This window comes from Leopardus geoffroyi, chromosome C2 (genome assembly GCF_018350155.1).
Source record: "Leopardus geoffroyi isolate Oge1 chromosome C2, O.geoffroyi_Oge1_pat1.0, whole genome shotgun sequence".
NCBI lineage: Eukaryota > Metazoa > Chordata > Mammalia > Carnivora > Felidae > Leopardus > Leopardus geoffroyi.
In genome coordinates this window covers 102448097-102464922 of record NC_059333.1, presented here as the reverse complement: position 1 = coordinate 102464922, position 16826 = coordinate 102448097, and the positions used below count along the sequence as shown (strand labels likewise).

The following is a 16826-nucleotide window of genomic DNA, read 5'->3' as shown; positions in this document are numbered from 1 at the left end:
CTCAGGTTCATGTTTATTTCAGGACACCAATGACTGATGGCATTGCTTTATTTGTCACCACAGATCTCAGCTGTCCAAATTTACCAGTTGGGATATCTGCTTGGACCATATTGGCATTTGAACTTAAAATCTGTACTGGCCAAAATAATATCATGCAGTAGTGACATGTTGTTAACAAGACTGATCTTTACATTATCAAGTTTATGATGTTCTAAGATTTCTAATTCTTAAAATACTGTAACTATCTGTGTGTGTTTCTTAAGGCAGAAGTTATTTATTTATTCCTATTTGTGGTCAAGCTACTCAGAAAGATAGTAAAATAAGAAAATGAATTGAAAGTGTATGTTAGCGAGAAATTCTGTTTTCTTATATGAAATGAAATTTGAGGTTACAATTAAACACTGAAATATTTCTTCACAGAACACTTACATGTGCATCACAGCATATTTTGCTTTCTCTATCTTATTTACTTGCCACAGTTTATTATACTCCTATTCAAAGTAAGTGAATTGGCTTATGGACTCTAATCTGTACTTGACATATATTTTACATGTAAAATTGTTTGAGTGTTTTATAACTTACAATACTTTTACAATTTGATATAAACAAAGAGCACTTTTCCAAAAAGCCGTATAGGTAAACTAGGTCACAAAAAAAAAATAAAGGAATTGTAAAAACATTTCAGCTTGAAGCACACTGATCTCCTTTGCCCTAGTCTACTCTTCTCTTTCCATGTCTCACTGCATGAATTCCTCTCTGATGGACAGCATGCATATGCAACCTACGGTGTAGAAGCTTAAGACAAGCTAAAGTCATTCATCATCTCTGAATGCCTGGATGACTATATGCAGAGACATTTTGTGTTCAACAGAGAATTACACTGGATACTTTGGTTGAGCACATATTTGTTTCATTGTCAGATCTGTATACTGAGTCCTTCAAATAGGATACATTTCCTTGTGTTCTGCTGCTATGTTACATAAAACCAACAAAGAGTAAGTAGGTTGCATTTTCTTGCTCCACCCCACCACTCCTGAAGAATTGCTTTCATGAAATTCCTTATCAGTCCAAATGGAAGAAAATGCTGTAAGATTTGCCCAGGAAGCAAAGCCCCATTGCAGCTATGCCAAAGCAATGTTAGCACAGAATTTAAAGAACAACTGTTCTTCCTCCAAGAACATATTTAATCTTATGATCACTGTAAAATGTGTAAATGATCACAATACCCTCTTTTATGGGCATTTCTAACAAGCTTCAAGCCAAATTCATGGTCCATTGAAGCGTGAAGGTAAATGTCATGGATATCTTCAATTAATTATTGGCTAATCTCTGTCCTTACCCTACCTTTTCTTTCTGCTTTTTTCCTATCTTATTAGATGTAAGTATAGATATAGATTCATGAATCCTTATAAGTTATTGAACTTTCTTTGTAAAGCAATCTTATCATAAACAAATATGCATGGACCATAAAACTAACAATATCACATGAAGTTGTATGTGTGTATGGTATGAGTTTAAATTAGTAAACTTATTTTCATAGAGTAGTTTAGGTTCACAACAAAATTGAGCAGAAATTACAGAGAGTTCACATATACTCCCTGTATCCCTCCCTTCCCCCACTTTGCCAACGACTTCCTCTACTATTGACATTGAGCACCACAATGGTATAGTTATTACATTCAATTAACACATCATCACTCAAAGCCTATAGTTTACATCGGAATTCATTCTGGTATGGTACATTCTATAGCTTTGACAAAAGTAAAACGATATATATCCACCATTGTACTACTATACAGAATAGCTGCCATAAAATCGTTGTTCTCTGCCTGTTGGTTCTTCTTTCCCCTTTCCTGACTCCTAGTAATCCTTGAACTTTTCATTGTCTGCCTAACTTTGTCTGTTTCAGAATGTCATAATTGGAATCATATAGCATGTACCCTTTTCAGAGTGTCTTCTTTCAGTTAATAATATGCAAGTAAGTTTCTTTAGCGTCTTTTTAGTGCTAAAAATATTCCATTGTCTGTAGGCACCACTGTTTATTCATTTATCTACTGAAGGGCATCTTAGTTGTTTTCAAGTATAAGCAATCATGAATAAAACTACTATAAATATCTGTGGGCATTTTAATGTAGACCATAAATCTTCTCTATTGAGTGAATTCCAAAGAGCATGATTGCTGGATCAATAGTAAGAGTATGTTTAGTTTTGTAAGAAACCACCAAACTGTCTTTCCAAAGTGGCTGTACCATTATGCATTCTCACCAAAAGTGAATGAAAATTCCTAATGTTCCATATTCTCAGTGTTTATTGTTGTCAGTGTCCTGGATTTTGCCATTCTAATAGATGTGTAGAGATTTCTCACTATTGTTTTAATTTGCACTTCCCTATAGCAAACAATTTGGAGCATCTTTTCATATGCTCTCTTGCTATCTGTATATCTTTTTGGATGAGGTATCTGGTCAGGTCTTTGGGCCATATTTAAACACTTCTCTGTTGTTTTTTCATTGAGTGTTAAAAGTTTTCTATATATTTTGGATCATAGTCCTTTTAAGATATATACCCTTTGCAAATATTTTATCCTACTCTGTGGCCTGTCTCTTCATTTTTATTTTTTCAATTTGTTGTTTATTTAAATTTCAGTTAGTTAACTTATAGTGTAGTATTAGTTTCTGGTGTAGAATTTAGTGATTCAACACTTACATACAATACCCGGTGCTCAACACAAATGCTTTCCTTAATATCCATCACATATTTAACCCATCCTTCCTCCCAATTCCCCTCTAGTAACTATCGGTTTTTCTGTATAGCTAAGAATCTGTTTCTTGGTTTTCCTCTCTATTTGTTTTTTTTTTTTTTTTTTTTTTTTTTTTTTTGCCCCTATGTTCATTTGTTTTGTTTCTTAAATTCCACATATGAGTGAAATCCTATGGCATTTGTCTTTCTCTCGTGGACTTATTTCATTTAGCATACGACTCTCTAGCTCCATCCATGTCATTGCAAATGACAAGATTTCATTCATTTTGATGGCCAACTAATATGCATTCATCAGTCGATGGACATTTGGGTTCTTTCTGTAATTTGGCTATTGTAGACAGTGCTGCAATAAAAGTTAGGGTGCATTTATCCCTTTGAATTAGTATTTTTGTATTCTTTGGGTAAATACCTATCACTGCAATTGCTAGATCATAGTGTAATTCTATTTTTAACTTTTTGAAGAACCTCCAAACTGTTTTCCAGAGTGGCTGCAGCAGTTTGCATTCCCATCAACAACATAAGGACGTTCCCCTTTCTCCACCTCCTCATCAACACCTATTGTTTCTTGTATTACTTATTTTAGCCATTTTGACAGGAGCGAGGTGACATCTCATTCTAGATTTGATTTATATTTCCCTGATGATGGGTGATGATGAATATCCTTTCATGTCTCTGTTAGCTGTCTGTGTTTTCTTTAGAAAAAATGGCTATTCATGTCTCCTTCCCATTTTTAATTGGATTATTTGTTTTTCGGGTGTTGAGTTTTATATGTTATTTATACATCTCTTTCTTTCTTTCTTTCTTTCTTTCTTTCTTTCTTTCTTTTTTCTTTCTTTCCCTTGTTTTACTCTTTTTTCTCTGTCTTCAAATCCTCATTCTTTTTAACATTATCCCCCAACCCTGAAAATATTAAATATTTCCTTAACCTCAGACCCAAAATATCCAACATAAGAGACAGTCATGCAGCCTCCATCCAGATATCCACAGATAATGGAACCAATTTGTTGTAAACTGAAATTGTCACTAATTGTCACCCTCAATACCATGAAACGTCTCCAGCCAATTATCTGATACATCTCAGAATGGCCCTCTGTTTCCACTTGCTCAAGCCAGAAAGCAATGAATCTCCTTTAACTGCATCGTCTCCATCAACAGCCTCATTTTCAATTTGTTGTTAAGTACTGACAATTTAAACTCAGAAATAGTTATTGAATTTATTGTCTTCTCTCCAACATAATTATTTCTTCTCTGAATCAAGCAGAATTCTCCCAATTTATCCCACTACCTCCAATTGTCTCTTCTTTCTGGATATTATCCACACTGCATAGTGAAATTTCTAAAATGCAAATTACAGTTCATTGCTTTCTGGATAAAATCCAGTATCTTTGCATAACCAATATGTCCTCTTACATCCTCCCGCATTGCCTCACTTTCATAATATTGAAATTGCTTTCTAAATGGTGTCCTTTTCTCCATGAAGCAATCTGGCATTTGCCAGAAAATTCCTAATAAAACCTTGTATCATCGAGTTATTTTGTATTGCCTGTATTAAAGTTCATACTCAGCTTTTACGCCTTCCACAGCCTATTATTTTTATTAATCCCTTCTTTTCTCCTGATACCACATTATAAGTGATCTTTTGTTCTACTGGTCTATTCAGTACCCTCCTTACACCCTCACTTTTCTAAGACGTTTACCTTGCATAGAATTTCTTCCATATTGTTCTCTACTTCTATTCATAAGATTAATGGCAAAGACTAATCCTTCACACTCATATTCTCATGGCTTCCTGCCACCCATATCTTGTAAGTTTTATTTTTTCTCTAAGGTTTGTAAAAAGTAAACAAAAATTAACTATCTCAGTTCTTGTCTTTTATTTGAATGCATAGATCTATGCATCCAGAATGGCAGATGGAAAGCTTTTGGGGAGTTTGAGTGTGTCTACAAGCTATGGCTATAAAACACTGAAACAGACTTTTGAACACCATACATCTATTTTCTTTATAAATTTTAAATCTTCTTCGTTCACAGCCATCTCTCCATTCCCTCCTTAGGCCTATGAAATATTTACCTTTACTACTTGTTACCAATATACTACACTTGCATATCAATTACACTACATTTTAAAATAACTTGTATTTTTCACTTGATTATTTATCTCTCTCAAAACTAACGACTATTTGAAATAAACATGTCTCTCAAGAGCCTAGTGAATTATAACCAATAATATATTTTTAAAGAAAGAATTTCTCTGGAAACTCATATTTTATTTAAAATTTATATAAATTTTGTATCCTGTTCTATATAAAGATGGTTTGTTATATCATATAAAGGTATAAATCACTTACTAAAGCAAGATAAAGCAAGCAACCAAAACTATCCTTAGTTTCTCTGCCTATATTTTTTATCAGTAGTTGATGTGGTTTCATTAATCTATCATTTATTTCTTCTAGTTATTTCCTCTCCTCTGCTTTATTGCCAGAATATTACAACATACCTTTATGAAATGCGAGAATACAAATGGGAGCTATTTAAATTTTGCTGCAAATAATAGTCCATGTGTTACTTCTTGGTCATTCTCATATAAAAACAGCAAGACTTACAGTCAAGGTAGTCCACAATGATAAAAATAACTTTAAAATAAACATCTAAGTACATTCAGTGCTTTTTATAATAAATAATACATATTACTGATTTATTTATTATAATTGTGACAGCAATGTTATCTTTATTGAAAAGCCTATTGTTGTGGATTTGTGGCATAATATTGTGTTTTTCATATATAATGATTTCAAGTTTAATGTTAATGATTAGAATAAATAATTCACTGATATCAATCTTTGATATTATAAACTTCTTATTTTTAATCACTAATCCATGTTTCCAACTAAAGCATAATTAAAACATGATTATGTTTTGAATGATGATAGTTTGATAAGTTTACCAAACATATCATTCACACAAACAAAAAATATGTTTCTTCATGATTATTTTTTTTCCCAGAGGTGGGGGTGGAATTTGACATTGACTGAAGAGTTAAAATTATTTGTAAGAAAAATATGGTTATATAATAATAAATTTATATATATATATATATATATATATATATATATATATATATATATATTTAAAGATAGCTTTGTAAAGTTTCCTAGTGGCTGATCAAGAAATTTTAAATCATTACATTTGTTAGACCAATACAAGCTGGTCAGATAAATAACATCAAATCAGTTATTTGTTCTCCCTAGAGAAACTCACTGAACATGGGAGTGGTTGTAGCATTGATAACACTGATAATAACAATTGAAAAAGAAAAAATACATTAATTACCCACTAAGAGCGTATTATTTTCTTTTTCCACAACTTCTTGGGGATTCTTATATCTTGAGTGAGAAGTGTAATATCTGGAAATACAATTTATTTCTCTGTATTACTTTCATCATGGCATTCTTCTGTATAGGATTAATTTTCCTTGGTTCATTTTTCCTGTAAGCTATTTTAAAGTGGGGGGGGGAATATATTATTGTTCAGAAAATGTATCACTTGATGGCAATAAATCAATCAGCATGTGTATCCTGGCTTGAAACAAGAATTAAGATGAAGCACAATTTATTTCAACCAAATGAAGTTTGAACTCAGAATTCTGAAAGACGCATACAATCTTCACGTTTTGACTTGATGTAACCACTTGAACTAGCTCCATTCCAGGAGGTGGCACTTGTATGAACCAGATCTAGGTTAAAATCATGTAGTTATTGCAGCCTTTGCTTTCCCCAGTGAGAATACTTTCTGTTACATTGAAAAGCTATTCTAGGTCAGCTTTTGAAGCAATGGTGCTCTTGACTCTTTCCATTTTTGAATCGCTCTCAAACTGAAAGCAATATTTGTGAAGTACATCCCTTCTTAAATCCCACCTATGAAAGAAGAATATTTTATCCACTCACTTGATTTCATCTTCCTTTTAGATTTGTGCCATTTCTTGTGACTTACAACCAGCTTGGGCTTCCTCGCATCATCAAGATAATTGTACTAAGCTTAGTGCTGACAGTTCAAAGACAGCTTTTTAATAAAACAAGAAAAAATATTTTCAAAAAAGAACTTAACTTATTTTTCCTTTGATCATCCACAAAATAGTTAATTATATAAAACATTTCAAAACGTTAAGTTGAATCATAGAATCTCAATACTACCATTGCACTGTGCATAGGGTAATACTTAATTGGTTCAAAGTAAATATGTGTTGAATAAATATATTAATGCATTTCCTAATTCAGCATGAAGTATTTAATATCTCAAGGTCGTTGGGCAGATTTATGATGCTTCACATCCTTTGTGATGATCTTAAAGTGTTTCGTATTTTTGCTTGATTCTGTTCATGAGAAACCAGATAGAAAGGTAAATTTAAAAATTATCTGGAATTGAAATTTATTTATTCCCAAAGGCTATCAAGAAATAGCTCTATAACATGTTTTGAAGGATTTCCAAATATCCCTATAGATATTTATTTTAACTACTCTGTACAGCCCATGGTGTATATATATATATATATGAGATCACCATTTAAGAGTTTTTCTTAGTCTATTAAATTTAAAGAAAACATTTGCTTATTATTATTAAAAAATAATTATTCTATATATTCAAATTGTTAAACCTCATTGATTTATTGGATTTTTTCAGAATAAGCAATTGGTGTAAAGAGCAGCAATTTAAAAAAAATTATTTAAAATAAAAAATGGCAGGACATTTGGGTAGCTCAGTTGGTTAAGCATCTGACTGTTGATTTCAGCTCATTATCTCAGGATTGGTGAGACTGAGCCCAGCGTTGGGTCTGCACTGACGGAATGGAGCCTGCTTGGGGTTGTCTCTTTCCTTTTCTCTCTGCCTCTCTCCTGCTCTTGCTCTCTCTGGCTCTCTCTCTCTCTCTCAAAATAAATGAATAAATAAATACATAAACAAATAAACATTTAAATTTAATGTTTAAATAAAAAATAATAAAATAAAAATCACTATTCTTTGACTCCAGATTTGTTTTTATTTAGACAGGTAGACACTACTCACAAAACATCAGTTTTCCCCTTCTCTCTTAGAAAGCTTACCACTTGAACTTTATTTATTGTTCTGGCCAAATAGGTATACGTGAGAATTACTGATACGGATTTTCAAAAAACACTTTTAAACAATAATTGAAACCTGCAGTTGTTCTTTGCCCTTTCTTTGTTCTATCCTTCTTTTGGAACACTCTCCTGATACTGGATATAGAACTCCTGTTCATAACTATCAGGTGACAAACCATATGATAAAGATGACTGGGCATGAGGAAAGGTGTGGGCATTTTATAACAAAAAGAGCTGCTATATTTGTCCTGGGGTATTTGCTTCTGGAATTCTCTTATGTAAGGAAAATGCAAACTTTGTTTAAGCCATTTTTTAGTTATATTCTCTTTTACTTGCAGTAAAAATGCAATCTCTAACTAATTAAGATGCTTAAATTTAACAACAGGAGCTAATAATGGTGTCAAACCCACACATAACCTTACAAATACATTTTTTTTAATTATTAGGTTCAAAAAAACACATTATTTTACCATAAAGGTTTACTGTGAAAACAAAGTTTTTAAAAAACGACAATATACACTTAATGGTTGACACTGCCTTTGAAATCCTCACACAATTTCAGATACTCAGTGTCCTAAACTGAAATAGACTCAGTTGTCCTAGTCTTCCTCTTGCAATTTAGACACATATAACTTTTTTATTCTACCAAAAATAAAAATCTAGTTATATTATTTGAATTACTTAATCTTCTATTATTTTTTATTTTAACTCTCTGATAGTTTTATAATAGTTGTAATATTATACATAATTTACCTTTTTCTTTCATGTTGCAAATGAGGCAAGATAAGAGAGTGATTTAAGAAGTTATAAGTATTTTCTATTGAGATAACTAAAGATAGAAATTACTAACCTTTATTAAGACTTTGTACTGATAAACTACATGTTACTTTATTTAATCCTCACAACAATCATAATGTAATACACTTATATTCTCTATTTTACAGATGAAGAAAATGAGGCACGCTGAGGTCAATTATTATGCTCAAGGCCACACAGTAAAGGCTGAAGGCAGGATGTGAACACAAATTGTTTGGCTCCATAGCCAACACACTTGTCCTGACTGCTTTACTATACTGCCCAAATTCAGTAACAGAACCATTTTAGAAATATTTCATATGTACATTTCATATGTACCTGGGGGTCAAACTGACTATATACCAAACTTCATATATTGACTTTTCTTGAATAATTGTGGTTTAGCCTTTTCAACAAAGCACTAGACCCATTAACAAAAGTCTTATGGAGTAAGGTAGATGTAGGTATCATGACGTAGATGTAGATATCATGAGGAAACAAGAGTTGGCGTTATAATACTTATCTCCAAGTAAGACCTTAAATATTTTTCTCTAAATGGACTTTTGTCCTTTATCTTTTTTCTTAATTTCCATTTCCACCCCCGGCATACACACACACACAAAGTTGTTGCTGCATTTTCCTTTGTGTCACATACAGAAATATGGAGTTTCCCTCCATATCCATTAATTCCACTTCATCCCACAGTATCTGGACAGGTTAAAAAGTATGCCCCATATATATAAGATGAGAGGGGAAAATTAAAAATGGTTAAAATTTTTCCCCTTCATTTCACCCTTTGATGCCAAACCTTATTTCTACTCACTTGAGTTACCCAATAGCCAAATCTTTGCCTCTGTTTACCACATACCACATATCATTTATTCAAACACACTTTGAATTCCTTTGTAGTCATTCTTGATCATGCTTTCCATACTGTGTGTACAAACCCAGAAACAGAACACCGCTAGAACAATTATTTCCATTGACTTTTTACCTTCTGTTCTCTCCACATTGTGATAATGAGAATAACACCTGAAATGATCTCTGATCCCAGTCAAGTTACCTTAAGCAAGTCTTCCCTATACTCGGATGATTGGCAAGTTCAAATTCAGAAGTCCCGTGAGGCATGAAGTCCTTACCACTGTATGACGTAAAGCTCACCTGTGTTTTTTTGCCTATTATCTGTCTCCCATGATGAAATGTAAACCATGTAAATGTAGTTTTGTCCACCACCGTGTCCCCAGCAATTAAAATAATGTCTGGCACATAGTAAAAGGTTAATAAATATTTGCTGAATGACTGTTGAATTAATTTATTGCCCCACCCATATTGTCTATTGTCTATCATATCACCCTAGGCACCCAACGATCATTTCACCTCTCATACTGAATGCAGTATTCTGTTTATTAGAATGGCTTCCCTGCTAGACTGTGAGCTTCTTGAGAATAAGCAGTGTGCTTTATTCTCTTTTTTGAGATACCTAGTGCACAAGAGTTCTGACTATACATTTTTTGAATGGTAATATGGAAAAATATTTTTCATGATTATGGTATGCAACCTTAAAATATTGTCATAATGGAAGTTAATGTAAAAGTGTAAAACATATTCCATGTTTAGAAACTCAAAAAATCACTTTTGATAATTTTGTCTTAATACCTACTTAACAAATGATGTATAAAATATCATAATAGATATCTACAACAACCAAAACCTCCTGTAACTTCTTATATGTATTTTAAGATTTAAAAAGAAACAAGGAAAAAATATGATGTTGTTATTTATGGACAATAGGTATGTATTTTTATGGATTTTTTGTTTCTTACAAACACATATTTCTTGTCTCCAGGAAAATACCTTAAGCCAGTGGATTTAAAATTGAATTCAAGATGTAGTTGTCTTATAAATCTGTAAGAAGAGAGCCCTTACACTTTTACACTAAATTGCATGTGAAAACAAAATAAGAAAACTTTCAATCATGATTGAAATGAATTTATATATAAATTTCTCTCCCAATTTCAATAGGGGCAAGTTCTTTAGTTAATTTTCTGTATCACAAACTTATGTAATCTTAGCTTGCCTTATGATCAAAGTGAATGGATTTTAACATAGTGCCTGAATATTTTTAGCCCAAAGTGATTTGCTTTACAGCTTCTTTGTAATAGAAGCATATTCATTTCAAAATAATATTCACATTTAAAATAATATTTTCCTTAATGAAGAAAAGGGCTATATTATTTTTATTTTACATTGTCTAAAGGAAAGCAAAGACTTCTACTCAGAAATTCAATTAAAATATATATAGTTGTGTGTGTGGTAAGAACTTTTAAAATTAATTTACTTCCTGGGGTGCCTGGGTGGCGCAGTCGGTTAAGCGTCCGACTTCAACCAGGTCACGATCTCGCGGTCCGGGAGTTCGAGCCCCGCGTCAGGCTCTGGGCTGATGGCTCAGAGCCTGGAGCCTGTTTCCGATTCTGTGTCTCCCTCTCTCTCTGCCCCTCCCCTGTTCATGCTCTGTCTCTCTCTGTCCCAAAAATAAATAAACGTTGAAAAAAAAAAATTAAAAAAAAAAATTAATTTACTTCCTTTAGAAACTTTCAACTATACAATACAGTACTGTTAACTATAGTCATCATGTTGTACACTACATTGCCAGACTTTTTTTTTTGATGTTATAACTGAAAGTTTATATCTTTTGACCAATAATATAAATATAGGTAATATATTACCAATTACCAACTATTACATATATATAATATATATAATGTATAATATACATATGCATGTATATGTACATATATAATATATATTATACATATATAAGTACATATATAATATAATATATTATATATGCATATGCATATAATATATATATACTATACACATATATGTATAGTATAATAATATAATATATACATATATATTACATACATATTATGTATTATATATGTACATATATAATATTCTATATATATTACTATTACGGACGTGTTAACTAATCTTTTTGTGGTAGTCATTTTGCATATATATGCATATATAAAATCACTATGTTGTACACCTCAAACTTACACAATGTTCTATGTTAATTATATTTCAATAAAGCAGTAAAAAAAGAAATACATATGTATATATATATACTTTTGAAAATTTTTTATTTTTAAATTTTTTTATGTTCATTTTTTTTTGAGAGAGACAGGGTGAGGGGGGAAGGAGCATAAAGAGAGGAAGACTCAAAATCCTAAGCAGGCTCCAGGCTTAGAGCTGTCAGCACAGAGCCCATCATGGGACTCGAACTCATGAATTGTGAGATCATGACCTGAGATGAGTCGGACACTCAACCGACTGAGCCACCCAAGTGCCCCTACTTTAGAAATTTTAAATAAAAAGCTCAATGCTTGACATTTGTCTCCTTGCTCTTCCCGACACATTACCAACACATTTCTTCCTCAAGTCCTTTACTCCTTGTCTTCCCTTTGCCTGAAATATTCAAAACCATTTTCTTATCATTATTCAACAAATGTTACATTTTTAACTTTTTTTTTTTTTTTTTTGCTTCTTATAAGGATCAGTCAGATAGGATAGAGGCTCACCTTAAAAAAAAAAAAAAAAAACAACTTGATTTTTAACTTTATTACCTCTTTAAAGATTTTATCTCCAAATACATTTACATTCTGAGGTATGGGGAGTTAGGACTTCAACATATAAATAATGGTGGGCAACACAATTCAGCCCAGAACATGAACTTGAAATGCAGATATTATATAAAAAAAGGACCAACAATTCAATTCTGTCTCTCGCCTCTTCCACAGTAATATAATTTCCAAATTTAGCTAGGTATATGATCTTCAGCATAAATTAGAAATGTGTGAAATCAAAGATATCTTTTTTTAGTTGAAACACAAAAATAATCAATTGAAGAGCTGCATTGTCCAAATGCTTTAGTTAAAATGAGTGTGATGGTTGATTGACCACAAGCAACTGAACACTTTAGAAACATGAAGACTACATATTATATCTGAAAACCTTTATTTGTTGGCCATAACTACGCAAAATTATATGATTATATTTTCATCACTGAGATTTAAATTTTTCTGCAAACCTTGAAAGAGTCTTTAATTTCTTCTGTTACCTTCCTTTCTGTTGCCTGTATCACTGATGAAACAGCTCATGTTAGCATCTATTTTGGATGATGGGATGATTTGGAGAATAGAATTCATGCACATTGGAGATAAATAAGAAGTACTGTGGATTCAACTGAAATTATCTTCTCTGGTCTTTTTTTTCAATTATTTAAATTTTTTCCCTTGTTGGCATATATAATTGACATACATAATTGTGTACATGTATATGGTGTATATGTACATAACATGATGATTTGGTACATGTATGTATTGTGAAATGATTACCATTCTTAGGTTAGTTAATACATCCATCATTTATATAGTTCCTTTGTGTGTGTGTGTGTGTGTGTGTGTGTGTGTGTGTTAAGAACTTTTAAGATCTATTTTCTTAGCAATTTTAAATATACAATACAGTATTGTTAACTATAGTGACCATACAGCACATTACAATCTCAGAATTTATTTATTTTATAACTAAAGTTTATATCCTTTGACCACATTCACCCATTTATTCCCACTTTATCCTGTACCACTGGCAATTGCCTAGTTTACTCTCTGTTTGTGTAAGTTCGGCTTTTTTATGTTGCATACGTAAGTGAAATCATACAGTACTTGTATTTCTCTGTCATGGCAGTATTTTCTTCTTGTTTTGACTGAATATTCCATTCTTCCCAGACATGTGAGCATTTCAGGTTAGCATTTTATTAGTTAAAACAGAAAGGAGAGTGCCTAGCCATTCGTTTTTTTTGGTTCTTAAAGGTGACTCTCTCATCCCCAAGAAAGAGACAGGAATCTGTAATATAATACTGAAATAATAGGTAGAGGTTAGGGCAGAAAGCCCAAGGCCTCCTTCTTCTAAGTCTTGACACAAAAAGAAACCTTCTCAGATACAAATTCCAGGAAGGGGAATCATACCTGGCAATTCCTCTAAGTGGAAGGCTTTCCCTCCTTCAGAAAAAAAAAAAAAATAAATAAATACATACATAAGAAGACAGGTATTTCCTTCCACTGGTCTAGGTAAGGCAAAGGGGAATAAATTTCATGGCATAGGCCTAATAATAATTTTTTAAGATAATAAGAGTTGGCAAAGTTGTGGAGAAATTGGAACCCTATACACTGTTGGTAGAAATATAAAATGATACAACAGCTGTGGAAAACAGTATGGAGACTGCACAAAAAATTAGAAAGAGAACCATCATGTGATCCAGCAATCCCACTTCTGGGAACCTCTGGCTAGGGTCTCTGCTTTGACATAGCCACAAGCAGGAGCTAGGTCCTCCAAGGTCTAGGCACTGGTTGCTGTAAGTCCCACCACCTTCTCCATCTCTACCTCAATCCAGTGGGCTAGTCCCAGAATTCCTCATTGAGGCAAGACCCAAATAGGCCTCCCGGGAAGTGTCCCATTTGCTGGGCACCTTAGATATACACCTTGGACTCTCTTCTCCCACTGGAGAAACCATAGGCTGGGGGTGGGGGGCGGGGAGTGGTTGGTTCTCAGTGCAGTGCTGTGCCAGCTTAGAGAAAGGGTGATATGGTCCAGTGTAGCTGTTCTATTCCTCTTAACCCTCTAATGCAGCCCTTCTCTGCATTATGGTCTAGGGGGATGTTTCAGCCCTATACCTGGGTTCCGGGGCTTTCAAAATGGCATCTTGTGTATTAATAGTTGTTAGTTGGTCTGTTTGTGAGTGAGTCTGATGTTGGAAACAATCTATGTTGCCATCTTGGTTATAGTACCTACTCTATCTTCAGTCTTTTTGAGAATAAGGAAAAACAAAGTCTTATTTAGTTGAATACACTATTATATGGCTTTTACTGTTCTCTCTAAACATATTCCTAATACTTTATTTAATTCATTAAGTCAGAGTAAAATGTTTATGAATCTAAAAAGTGTTAAGTATGTATAAAAGAAAATATGGCTAACCATGGAAAACAAAATAACTACATGAAGGAGATCAAAATAATCAAAACTGTTTCTAGAAAATGACTCTATATAAAGTAAATCTCTGGGAAAATATATAATATATGTTATTATATATAGTAATATATATGTAATATATAATAATATATGTATAATATCATATGTAATATTATATATTATATTATATATTATTATATATAATATATATTATATATAATAATATGTATAATAATATAATATTATATATAATAATATGTATAATACATATTATTATATATAATGTGGGGGAGGGACAGAGAGAGAGAGGGAGAATATCAAGCAGACACCTTGTTGACAGAGGAGATCATGACCTGAGCCAAAATGAAGAGTTGGACACTTAACCAACTGAGCCATCCAGGTGCCCCCAAAAAGATTAATTTTAAGCAATTAGGCTCTGAACATTTCTGGTGTGAGAAAATGGAAGGAAAATGGGTTACAAAGAGGGTTATGGAATGTTAGCCACTAACATAAATGTCATTATGTTCAAGTGGTGATCTGGGTAATGCAGAGGGATATAAAACTTTGTATACTTATAATTTTTCTGGCCAAGGAATATTTAATCAAAACAACCTGGAATCTGAATGTAAGAACTTTCATGTACAAATGCAGTCAGACCATTGGATATATGGAATTTTATACCCCTTCTCCATTCTTATAGATACTTCTCAAATGAATATTTTGCTCATATTGAAAGTTTCCCGGGGCACCTGGGTGGCTCAGTCAGTTGAGTGTCTGACTTCGGTTCGGGTGGTGATCTCGCAGTCTGTGAGTTTGAGCCTTGCGTCGGGCTCTGCGTTGACAGCGCAGAGCCTGGAGCCTGTTTCAGATTCTGTGTCTCCATCTCTCTCTCTGACCCTCCCCCCATTCATGCTCTGCCTCTCTCTGTCTCAAAAATAAATAAACTTAAAAAAAAATTTTTTTAGAAAGTTTCCCAAGGGCCCATTTAATTCTCAGTTATCCTGAGTGATATTGTGCCATTTTTAATATTAAGTATGAGAATTAGAGCCATAGTTTGAATACATTTAACAAGCAGTACTCTGGCTCTTCCTGTTCCCCATCATTGCACCAGATCAAGGCAAAAAAGAGAACTCCATGTGGGAACTTCCCATCTACAAGCTCTGCCTCAGTATCTGTAGGGTGGGAGGAGAATGGACAGACTGACTCAGGCAGCTAAGGTACTGGGGCAGTTGACAGGCCAGACCTTTTGTGTTCTCCAAAGCTAGACATACCATCAGATCCTTTGGCATCAAGAGAAATGAAAAGATTGCTGTCCACTGCACATTCCATGGGGTCAAGGCAGAGGAATTCCTGGAGAAAGGTCTAAAAGTGCTGGAGTATGAGTTAACTTCTCCAGTACTGGAATCCTTGGTTTGGGGATTCAGGAACACATCAATCTGGGGATCAAACATGATCCAAGCATTGGTATCTACAGCCTAGATTTCCATGTGTTTCTAAGTCAAGTTTCAGCATTGCAGACAAGAAGCACAGGGCAGGCTACATTGTGGCCAAATACAAAAACAGGATCAGCAAAGAGGAGGCCATGCACTGGTTACAGGTGAAGCATGAAGCATGATGGGATACTCCTTCCTGAAAAATAAATTTCCATTTCCATCCAGAAGACCAAGACCAACAAAAACTTTTCAGTGAAATGCTAAAATAAATAAATAAGTAAAAATTTTAAAGAAGGCAGCAATCTGACACACCTATGAAGGTCTAGAAAGTATTCATTGTCTATGTTGTTGGTGTACCTTATTTCTCAGGCCTCTTAACTGAATATGGCTGGCTTCCTCTGCTGCAGACCTGACAAATTTTCAATTCCTGGCAGACAAAAATTTTAGATAAGAGGTCACTTCCAGTCCAGACTCTTAGGGACAAACAAGAGGAGATTGGGGAGATTTATCGCAAGGGGAAATTTGTTTGTAAAGAACAATGCTCTGTTGAAATCTAAATTCATCAATTTTTACATCCAGCTTGAGAGATAGCCATATTGGTCCTAGGTACATCCTCTTCTGTGTGACATTCCTCTTAATCACTCACTCTGAAATATGGTAAGCATAGACAGTCCTATTATTACTAATAAGGCTG

General features: G+C 33.3%; 1 pseudogene; it reads left to right on the top strand.

The window, feature by feature from the left end:
• The window catches only part of LOC123610377, a 33386-nt pseudogene extending 17047 nt beyond the window's left edge, over window positions 1-16339 (top strand).
• The last annotated feature ends 487 nt before the right edge of the window (window positions 16340-16826 follow it).